We start from the raw sequence: 11410 nt of genomic DNA, 5'->3' as shown, positions 1-11410 counted from the left end.
TTTATCGAAACATTGGCCGTTAATACTAGTGGAAATACAGCATTTGAAATTTCCTTGGAGATTTCTCACTTGCACAAGCAGATATGCGCCATCCAAGCAGCTTCTTGTAGGCCATGCAACTAAACAGAATTCTCAGAAAACATTATTTGAGCTTACAATTTACTTAACAAATCTTAACCTAAGAGAGGTATAGGAGTTTCTAACAACTATAAGAATTCATGTGTTTAAACTTTGTTCCAAATTTGGCATTCCATTGGTCTCAAAAAATGGCCTTTCTTTCGTTCTCTCTCATGACCTCAAAAACTAGCATGGCGAATTTACTAAGAAGTCTCTTACAACTAGTTACCATAGAATAAGTCTATTAACAAATTTTTGGTTTAATTTTCCAGTTTCATTAGAACTATGTATCCACTGGTGATGCCTTTAAATTTCACCCTCAGACTCCTTCATGCAGTATTACAGTTCTCTAGCAGTAACATTGCTTGGGGGAGGGGCGCGGGGGGGAATAAAACTTCCCTCTCGCCCCCATCTGAGATGGCAAGACGTCCAGCCCAGCATGAAAACACATCAGTTCGAACTCCACATCAAACCAATCTGGCTCCACTCCACACTCAAATCAGTACCAGTCTGACCCAGAGAAGCACTGAACACTGTGACCCCCCAAAGCTGACCAGTGTGAAAAGACTGACTTCAGCGAGGAGGTAAAACTATGAGCTCTTTCCCCAGATGTGCCAAAACCTAGGAAACAAGACAGAAGCTAAAATAAACAACACCAACAACCCCTGAGTCAAAGCCGAAAAACAACACAGTGCCACAACAAAAATGGATGACAATACTTCAGGAAAAAAAAGGACAGAGCAGGGGGAGCAAAGCCCCCCTTTCTCTGCTTAGCAGCGGGAAAACAGTTTTTTTCCTTTTTTTTTTTTTTTTCTTTTTTTTTTTTTCTTTCTTTCTCTTCTCGCCGCAGTTCAGATATAGCCAAGGTCACGCAGCTGGTATAATCACTGGTACGAAGTGGGAGGCTCTGTCAAACTCCTCAGTTACAATGAGCTGCACATAGGCCTGGGATATTTTGCTGTTTTGTTTTCCCATTTCATTCCAACTACACTTTATATGCAATTTCAAGTAGCTCAGAAATAGTTACATTCCTTAGCTCCATTTACCTTTTACAATTTAGAAATGTCAAAAAAACAGTATAAACCAGTATAATAAACATAAATCCATTAGTCTATTTTCCTAGATCCAAATCAGTTAATATTCTAGCAAATACAACCTCTTCCAAATTCACATCTATCATAGCATTTTAACAATTTAAATGCTTTTCTAACAATATAAGCAAGTATTCTAATGTGTAAGGATGCATCCTAAGGGGAGGCAAGGTGGAATTTTAGCAGTGGAACCGGTTCCCATTTTGGAATTATCTCCCCAAACAAGATTCTTTTGGTACCGAATATGAATATGCAAACTAAAATACTGAGCTCAGATATGAAAACCATATACCAAGTTCAAATATGCAGATGGATCACAGTTACACTAATTTAAAACAATATCTCAATTTTTGCATTGCACCTTTGAACCACTTACTGCCCGGCCAGGTAGCAGTGCCTCTGGGTCTCCCTGACAAAACAGGTCAGTGCGTGCCGGAGCCCATCGGCACTCGCCCCCCCGGCGTCGCAGTGAGCTGAACTGGGCAAGGCCCTTTTTTTTGTTTTGTTTTGTTTTGGTGTTTTGTTTTGTTTTGTTTTTTTTTTTAGTGTCTCATCTGCTGCGCTACAGCTGTTATTCCAAAACTAGGATTTTTTACATGATGTACATACGGAAAAAACAAATTCAGCACACCAAGATGAGACACAGCCTGTCACAGAGTTGCGCAAGTCTGAATGCCGGAATAAAGGTAGCATGCTAGAGAAAAAAAAAATAACAACTACTACACACAAAATTTTACCATCACTTTCACGCAGTAAAGAACTAGATTACTTATGATCTTCTGTATTATCACAAAACGCACATTTTGAGTCAATGAATTCTCATGATTTAACAGACTGTGAACTTATCGTACCATATAACAAAGACCTACCAAAATTGCAACATGCTTAAACCGATACCCACAAAGAAAACAGGTTAATGAGGAAAGCATCTTGCAGACTTTAGCAAGTTTACTGTGACCTGTGTGTTATCAGTTAACTCTCTCTCAGCTTGTTGACGTTCAAACCGTTCCAGCTGTAAAACTGTCTGTAATGATCTAATGATCTCTTGTAGAGATTTATTTTGTCCTGCTCTTCTCACCTTAAAAACAACATTAATTGCAACAAGATTCTATTCTCCGGACACTTTTCCCAATCATTTAACGTAAACAGCAGCGAACACTGATTTCAATATTTAACAAGATCTTCCTTCCTTATAATTCCGAGTGCTTTCCTAAGTTTTAAAACACCTCCCAATACTGATTTTTCAGGAACACAACTGAAAACAATTATTCCTGACCCCATCTTGCAAGTAAAAACCTTGAGAAGGGGGAGGGGGGGTGCTGCTTGCAGCACAACTGGAAAAAATGGGGAGAGAGTTTTACGGCGCACTTAAAAACAAATAGTAAAACAATTAACTCACATTCCTAACAAGCTGCTTGATTTTCGGAGAGGAAATACACAGAAACACATAATATGTACTGTAAAACTTGCAGATAACATGTTGATAGCAAACATTAGCATTCTCTACTGCTAATTTCAACACCAATGCTTCCTTAGCTTCTAAGTTTTCAACCTGCTCATTGATGGCCTCTTGAAGATGGTCAATAAATTGCATGTAAGTCTCACCGGGACCCTGATTAATAGTTGCAAATGATTTGACTGCTTTGTTGGTTTCAGGTACCTTTATCATAGCTTGATATGCGAGGTCTGTTGACTGCCTCAGGATTTCAGAAAGTTATCGTGCCTGTAGTTGTGGTGTGTCAACTAGTGTCTCTTCCAGAAATGCACAGGGTCCCGTGGTTTAACTGTAATCGAAACTGGGGGTAAATCCCAGCTTTTTGGTAAGTTCGGTTTACACTCTGAAATTCTACCCCCACCCTCAGGAATTTGCTTTGCAGCAGCATGGGAGGGAGGCAGGGGAAGGTTGGAGGGACCCAAATCTGTAGGAATTACATTATTTGGCTCGGTCTAGCTCACCACAGGGGGGTCCTCCCCACCTAAATCTCCAGGCAAGGGGGGATAGGAAAAAAAAAAATGTCCATTTTTTTTCTTCCGCGACTGATAGCGGCGGGGCAGAGGGTTGAACTGTGATTAATGGCGGTGACGCAGACGGCGGAACCGCGGTTGATGATGGTAGAGGAGAGGTTCGAGCCGTGATTGATGACAGCGGAGCAGTCGGCCGAACGCACTGCTCTGACCGGTGCTCCGACCGGTGCTCTGAGGGCCCCTCCCGAGACCATGCACAACCCAACGCTGTTTTTTCATGTGAGTCTTTCATAGCTTTTATCTGATCTCGGGGCCACACATATGTATACGACTCTTTCATAATTTTTTTCTGATCTCAGGGCCACACATACATATGCTCCTCCTTTATTCCTTTTAACTTTCCAAGAAATGCCGCGGATCCTTATCCGTGTCAGATAATATGGACTTGGGCGGTTTTGACGAATCTTTAGTAACGGGGGGGGTCGGAGCAGTACTTAATCTTGCTTTTTTCTCTGAACCTGGCCCAGGAGAGCCAGGAAGACCATCCCCCTTCGCCGCCTCTGCCTGTTGCTGTTTTAACTCTTTCAGAGTATCTAATAACAAGCGCCATGTCGTTAACAGTTCAGTTGCTTCCTTGGACCCTTGGGTAGCACTATCAAACAGTTTATCTCCCAAGTCCATCCATTGTGACAGACTAAATGCTGTCACAGGATTAACCTCTAAACCTTGTGCTTTGCCCCATAGTAACATTTTTCTTAAAGTCAGTTCCGGGAGGCTAACACCCTGCTTCTTCAGAAGCAGCTTCCATGTGGATAATATAGTACCCACTTCTTTAGATAAGTTTCACCCCTGTTCCCGGTAGCTCACCTACTCCTTAGCGAGGTGTCTTTTCAACGATCCGGATCTTCGGCAGCTCTGTGCGGCTGCTCTCATCAGCTGTACCGGGCTCCGTCTCCACAGCTCTTCTTCGGCTGTTCACAGCTTCACGCTGTCACTTCGTTATGCGAGATCCTCTTCAGGCAGGATCACGTCGGGGTCACCATATGTCGCGGTTGAGACGGACAAACGGCATGGACCAAATTCTTTCAAGATGAAAGTAATAGGTGCCATTTATTGCTACAAGTGCATTTCTATACAATTCCACCATTTCATGTGTCCTTCCACCATTGGTTACAAGTTACAGCACTAACATCTCATTGGTCAATTTTTCTATCATCCATGTTATTCTTCTATCCCCTTCTCTCTCATGGGTACATATCTCCTCTCTCTGGATACTCCTTTACTCCCATCCTTCTCAAGGGTAAATCTTAATATCTCAAGGCTGATCTCTACTCCCATATTTTCTGCCAAGGATTCCACAGACCCGCTGCAGTTTCCCACACATGACCAAACAAGCCTTCCCCCAACTCCAATCCATCATCTACAACTAAAAAATATAAAAAAGACAGTTTGGACCTGTCATGAGTTATGTCATGAGTGATATGCAGAAGATAGGAAGTTTAATGCCTTTGAGAAGAATCCAGCCATGTGTTTCCTCAGGTCATCCTTGAGCTCCTGGTTCCTCATGCTGTAGATGAGGGGGTTAACTGCTGGAGGCACCAAAGAGTACGGAACAGACAACACCAGATCCAAGGATAGGGAGGAGATGGAGGGGGGCTTCAGGGTGAACCAGTGCTGACAAAGAGAGAGACCACGGCCAGGTGAGGGAGGCAGGTGGAAAAGGCTTTGTGCTGTCCCTGCTCAGAGGGGATCCTCAGCATGGCCCTGAAGATCTGCACATAGGAGACAAGAATGAAAATAAAACACCCAATTCCTAAACAGACAGCAATCACAATAAGAAAAACACCTCTGAGATAGGTATCTGAGCAGAAGAGTTTAAGGATGTGGGGAACTTCACAGAAGAATTGGCCCAGGGCATTGCCCTTGCACAGGGGCAGTGAAAATGTATTGGCCGTGTGCAGCAGAGCACTGAGAAACCCAGTGGCCCAGGCCGCTGCTACCATGTGGACACAAGCTCTGCTGCCCAGGAGGGTCCTGTAGTGCAGGGGTTTGCAGATGGCAACGTAGCGGTCATACGACATGATGGTCAGAAGATAAAATTCTGCTGAAATGAAAAAGACAAAGAGAAAGAGTTGGGCAGCACATCCTGCATAGGAAATGGCCCTGGTATCCCACAGAGAGTTGGCCATGGATTTGGGGACAGTGGTGGAGATGGAGCCCAGGTCGAGGAGGGCGAGGTTGAGCAGGAAGAAGTACATGGGGGTGTGCAAGTGCTGGTCCCAGGCTATGGTGGTGATGATGAGGCCGTTGCCCAGGAGGGCAGCCAGGTAGATGCCCAGGAAGAGCCAGAAGTGCAAGAGCAGCAGCTCCCGTGTGTCTGTGAACGGCAGGAGGAGGAACTGGGTGATGGAGCTGCTGCCAGCCATTATGGGGCACTGACACAGGAGCAAAAGACAGTGACAAGTTATGGGAGACATCTGTTAGCAAAATCAAAGCCATTTCTCACACACCCTCCCCTGCTCCACACCCCCTTGTCCTTTTCTAGACCTTGCTCCAGCTCCGTGTCTGAGCCCTGGGTGGTGCTGGCTGGAGGTGCCGTGAGGAGCAGGGCCTGTGCCCGCTGGCTGCTGAGGAGTCAGCCCTGCTCTGCAGCAGGGGCCAAGGGAACGGGGGCAGGGGACACTCCTGGGGTTCAGCTGTGTCAGATGGAACCACATCATGTCTCATCCTTTCCTAAGGTTTCAACACCCCACGTTTAGCCCAGGACACACACAGCTTGTTTCACAAACCCAACAGCATTTTATCCATCACAGCATCTCTGTGCTTCTCCATGGGGCTTTCAGATAAACACAGATGCTGTAGGACAGGTTTGCATCCTGGAGGGAAGCTCACAGCTTGGAAGGAAACCCCAGGGATATATCCAAGTGTCCTAATGATGGTATTTGATTCAGGGAGACTCTGCTCATTCCCCAGCCCCACAGGCTGCATTGCCCACAGCCCACAGGTCAGAGCAAAGCTGGGACACGTGTGCCCATGGACACACCTGCAGGAAAGGACCCACAAGATCAGGCTGTGACTCTGCAGCTGAAACTGCCATCCCCAGAGAGCCTGACAGCAAGAACAAGATCCCAACAGCAGTGACCCAGAGCAGGGGAGCAAGAAGGACAATGCGGTGAGGGTGGGTGTGAGAGAGGCCAGGGCAGAGGCAGCCGGGCACTCAGACAGCGTCACCCTTCCCCAGCTGTGCAGCCACCTCCCAGACACCAACACTGCCGGGCAGCTGCTCTCAGCCCCTGTGCTCTGCAGAGGAACTGGAGCTCTGGCTGCACAGGAGCTGCTTCATGCCTTGGAGCCCCCGGCCCTGAGGGCAGAGGCTTTGCTGGGTGGGACAGGAGGCCAGGGGGCTGCTCACAGGAGGGATCTGCACTGCAGGGGGTCAGTCAGAGATTTCTGAATTGTCCCTCCAACTTTATTTCTTGTGATAGTTCCCTGTCATTCATTGAATTTGTCCCTTTTGCCAGGAGATTTTCCTCCTGGGAGGTGTTTCCCTGTCCATGTCTCTTCCCTGTCAGCACTCACAGACCATCCCACCCCTGTACCCTACCTGAAGGGACGTTATGAGGTTTCTGGCAGATATACTGATAACTCAGAGATGCAGTTCAGGAGTCTCAGTGACTTGTTAAAACTTGAGAGAGTCTTTTACATTTATACTTTACTACAGCCTCCCTCCCCCTTGTCCTTCAATAGGAAACTGAAAGAACAGACTTGGGAAAGCTCCTTGTCTTTATAGTAACACCTGTATAGATCTTCTCCTTGAAAACTCCAATTGGAAGCAGTCTGGAATGAGCTGGATCTGTGAGCAGCCCCGACCCATGGAGAACCCAGCAGCAGAAGGACCCTGGCCTGCCGGGGGTCGCTCCTTCCCCCCACAGCTTCTCCTCTCAGTGTTGTTGGGATCTACTGGGCAGGCTGAGCGCTGACCCTGGCAGGCGGCAGAGTCCCTGCCCGGCACAGCCCTGGGGTGAAGGGACCCTGCCCTGGGCACCCCTGCCTGTACATTGACATTTACGCCCCACAGCCACCCTGGGGAGAACGCAGCATTCACGTCTTGTCACTGACAGCGCAGAAGGCAATCCCTGCTCTGCAGCACATCCTCTCCTCTGCATCTCCTCTAAGAGTTGTCCTTACGTCTCTTGTAGGCTCTGCAATGTGACAGCTATCAGAGATTCTGCCATGATTTGCAGATGCAATGTCCTGCAGCCACAGGCTTCATATTTGTGAAGATTTCTCTCCCAGTGATCTCTCAGCATCCTCCACCCCATGTTGTCTTTAACCTCTCTCTGCCTGTCTCCTGTGCCCTCGGTGCTGCAGGCAGAGCCCTCAGGCCTGCTGCGTGTGCAGAGGAGCTGCTCCTGGGCAGAGCTGTCTCTCTGCAGCGTTGCCATGAGCTCCCTGTGTCCCAGGAGCCCAGCCCAGCTCAGCAGCACAGGAGCAGCCCATGATGTCCCTTTCTCTGTCCCCTCTGGGCTCCTCCAGGTGTCCCTCAGGCTCCAGGGGCACATCCTTTGAAACAACCTGAAGTAATCAGGGATGTTGATTCTCTCTCCTCTGAAGAGACACATCATTATGTTCTTTGTATTAAACAATTAATTAGTATGAGAATCAACTTTTCTTTTCCCATCATTAGACAGGACATCAGCAACATTACAGCAAAGGATCTAATTCCTCCAAGCTGGGGAAGGAATATCTTAAGTTGAATGAGTTCAGGCATTTTATTCTGGTTTTATACTCCCAGGTCTAGAGAGACATTCATTAATCTTTGGCCATGTCATGTGTGTGCTCTGATTCAAAGCCTTTGCACACATGAGCCAGGTTTCTTGTGGCAGGTCAGAGCTGGGCTGGTGCCACAGCTGGGGTGGCTCAGCCCAGATGTGAGGCAATGTCCTCAGCCAGGGACCTGCCTGGGGGAGCTGGAGCTGTCAGTGCTGCAGACAGAGCTGTGACACAGATGGAATAAACTGCCAGGCAGGGTGGCAGGAGTGAGTTCATCTGGTCTGCAAGGACAGCAGCCTCCAAGCACAGCAACAGTCCAGATCAAAGCTCAGTCCACACCTGTAAGGCAATTCAGGGGCCCCATAATGAGCTGTTACTACTGCAGGAACAGTTAAAGGAGAAACAAAGACTCTGTGTGGCCACTGATGAATATAATAAGAGGTGAGAATCCCTGTGTCCTCTCGTTCTCCATCTTCACCAGCAAGGTCTCCCAGGCCTCTGTGACTGGAGTCAGAACAACCAGAAGAGCATGGGGATCAAGTCAGGGGTCACTGGAACTAACACAATCCTTTCCAGTCTATGGGACAGCAGGGGCAGCATTCCACGAGCTGGGACAGCAGGACCATGTCACAGTGAGGCCACTCTCCACCATCTGTGAAAGCTCATGGAGACTGGGGGGACTCCCTGACCACTGGCAGCTCTCACACAGTGTGTGCACTTTTCAAAATGGCCAATGGGTGAGCAGAGGAACTAAGGGCTGTGCCCCAGAACATGTCCACTGGGACCCCATTTCTGGGTGTCTGGAAGAGAAGGTGACGGGCTTTGCCCAGGGCAGGTTGTGCCTGTCCATCCTCTTTGCTTTCTGTCAGGAAAGGACAGGGTGGTGGACGTGGGCAGAGCAGTGGTGGTCTGTTACCTGGAAGTCAGCAAGGCATTCAGTGCAATATTCTTGTGTCCGAGGTAGGATATTATGGTCTGTGTTAGTGTGCAAGTAGATGGGTAAAAAGCCATCTGGATGGTTGGGCTTGGAAAGGTGCTGTAGAAAGGGAGAAACTTTCCAGTCATGAGGACAGTCCAGCACTGGAAGCTGTTTCCCAGGAGTGCGCACTCACTCTGTCCCAGAAAGTGACCAAGATGTGTTTGGATCAAGCCCTGAGCAATCTGGTCTGACCCTGCTGTGAGCAGGAGGTTGGTCAAGACACCTCCTGAGCTCCCTTGGATCCTGAATGACGCTATCCTTTCATCCCCTTCATGTTTTCAATTTAGAGAAAGCTCTCAGGTTCTCCCTGACCACAGGAATAATTCACAGAGGGTCCGGAGATGCTTTACAAGGGCCCCCAAATGGCCCTGACTACATCTTGTGCATCCCTTTTCATATGTCCCCACCCAGGGTCTTCTTTTTCACTGTCCTTATGCCCTTCCAGAATGAACAGCCCATCTTGCTAATCCTTTCATAGCAGGTTGTTCAAGAGGTTTCAACATCCACGTACAGAGTCTGCACATCAGCCAGGCAGCAAAGCCACCGTTACAGAAATGGACTCCTTGCACCCAGATATCAGCGTGACATGTCTGCTGAGATTGCCAGGAACACCTGAACTGTAAGAGCAGAGCATGTGAGTCCTGGTTGGGTATCCTGGCTTGTCTCCTGACCCATGTGGTGCTTCAGGCTGTGAAGAGAATCAAAACCAGCCATTGGACTGGGGTAGTTCCATCTTACACGTGTCACACAGGGCAGGTGAAGGGAGCTCAGAACTCCAGACTCTGCTGCACGGTTGGGACTGCAGAGACTGGAAATGCAGGTGACAGTGTGTGTCAGTGCACACACATAAAGATTCTGGCTTCCTTTGTGCCTTTGCACTGACCTGGGATCTGCTCCTTGGCCTTCATTGTCTCAAAAAGAAACTATTCCCCTATGCCACCTCCACTGCACACCAGGATAAAAAAAGGAGAAAAGTTAAGGAAGAAGGATGATTTTGGGGTAATTCTGTCCAAGAGTTGTAGTCTTTAAATGATTAAAAAAAAAAAAAAGTAAGAGAAAAATCATTGTTCTAAGAACTTCTTTCAAGACACAACTACTGAGGTGTAGGAGATGTTTTGAAAAATAAGAATGACTGTTAGGAATGAAATTAAAGAGCTTTAGTTCATCATCATCATCAGTGAGAAGAAGGAGTTCCCTGTTACTGTTACTAGTGACAGTACCAGAGTTCAAAAACATCCTTCAGAGCGTCTCCGTTTTTCCTGGGCTCCTGTGGCAGAATGCAAACCCCCCTCTCTCTCCCTCCCTTTTTCAGTATGGAAGGAGTAGGCACATCTCCCTCTTTCTCTGGTACTTGAGGCTAACAGCTTCTTTTGTTTGGCCCCAGAGCACTCTGGCCAGGGCCATTAGGAGAAGGGAGCGCCGAGGCGCCACTGAGCCGCTGGGCGCCTGCGGCCAGTGTGGGGGATGTTTTGGAGGCTTCAGGGGCACTCACAGCCACTGTGGGGGTGCAGAGAAGCTTCTAGAATGCCCACAGTCAGATCTGATCAGCCAGGATAAAAACGGGATTCTCGTCGAGACTCTGCCCTTTGTCGTGGGTCTCTCGGAGCACGAGCAAGATGCTGCCGCTGAGAGCCCCCCCACGATGGAGACTGCGCTTGCCTTGCCGCCACGGGTGTGAGTAAAACTTCTCGCAGGATTGCGAGTATATTTATACTTTCGTGCACATTTGCACATGTACTTTCTGTGCACATTTGCACGTGTACTTTAAATTATTTCCTCGCAGAATCGCGAGCGGCCACCGAGAGCCCCTCGCACAATCGCGAGTGTATTTTCCTTCTGTGCACACTTGCATGCGTAACTTTCCGTGCTCAATACGAGCACGTGTATAAATTATTTCCTCGCACAATCGCGAGTGGCCGCCGAGAGCCCCTCACACAATCGCGAGTGTATTTTCCTCCCATGCTTCCATATAAGCATGTGTAGGGTTCCATGCACACTTGTACGTCTAAGTAAATTAACCCTCGCAGGATTGCGAGTGTATTATAAATTTACCCTCACGGAATCACGAGTTCACACTTCCCGTACTCACTACGAGTACGTGTATCTCTTTAAAAATAATCCCACACTGTGTTTAGGCAAGTGTATTCATCTCTGACTCAGGGCCGGCTCCGGCATTGTTTTGGTGAAACCATGTGCATGCACACCGTGGACCGCCTGTTGTATTAGTTGCTGCCCCTTAATAATTTTCCTCAACTGATATCCGAACCTTTATTTAAGTCACTTTGGAGTGACTCACCAGTTTAATAAAAGTTGTTTTGGACCCTGTTGTCCCTTAAATTAACCTCGGGGTGCCTCCGTGACAGCTCCAAAGCTCAGCCTGCTCAGGTTTTGAAAGGATTGCTGCAAACCCCTGTGACCCAAATCTCTACAACTGTCTCTGCTCAACAGCCTTTTACCTCAGGAAGGGGAAAACTGCCAATGCAGA

Source organism: Streptopelia decaocto, assembly GCF_964273445.1.
Source record: "Streptopelia decaocto genome assembly, chromosome: 21".
Taxonomy (NCBI): domain Eukaryota; kingdom Metazoa; phylum Chordata; class Aves; order Columbiformes; family Columbidae; genus Streptopelia; species Streptopelia decaocto.
The sequence above is the reverse complement of the archived record's forward strand: the minus strand, read 5'-3'. Positions refer to the sequence as shown.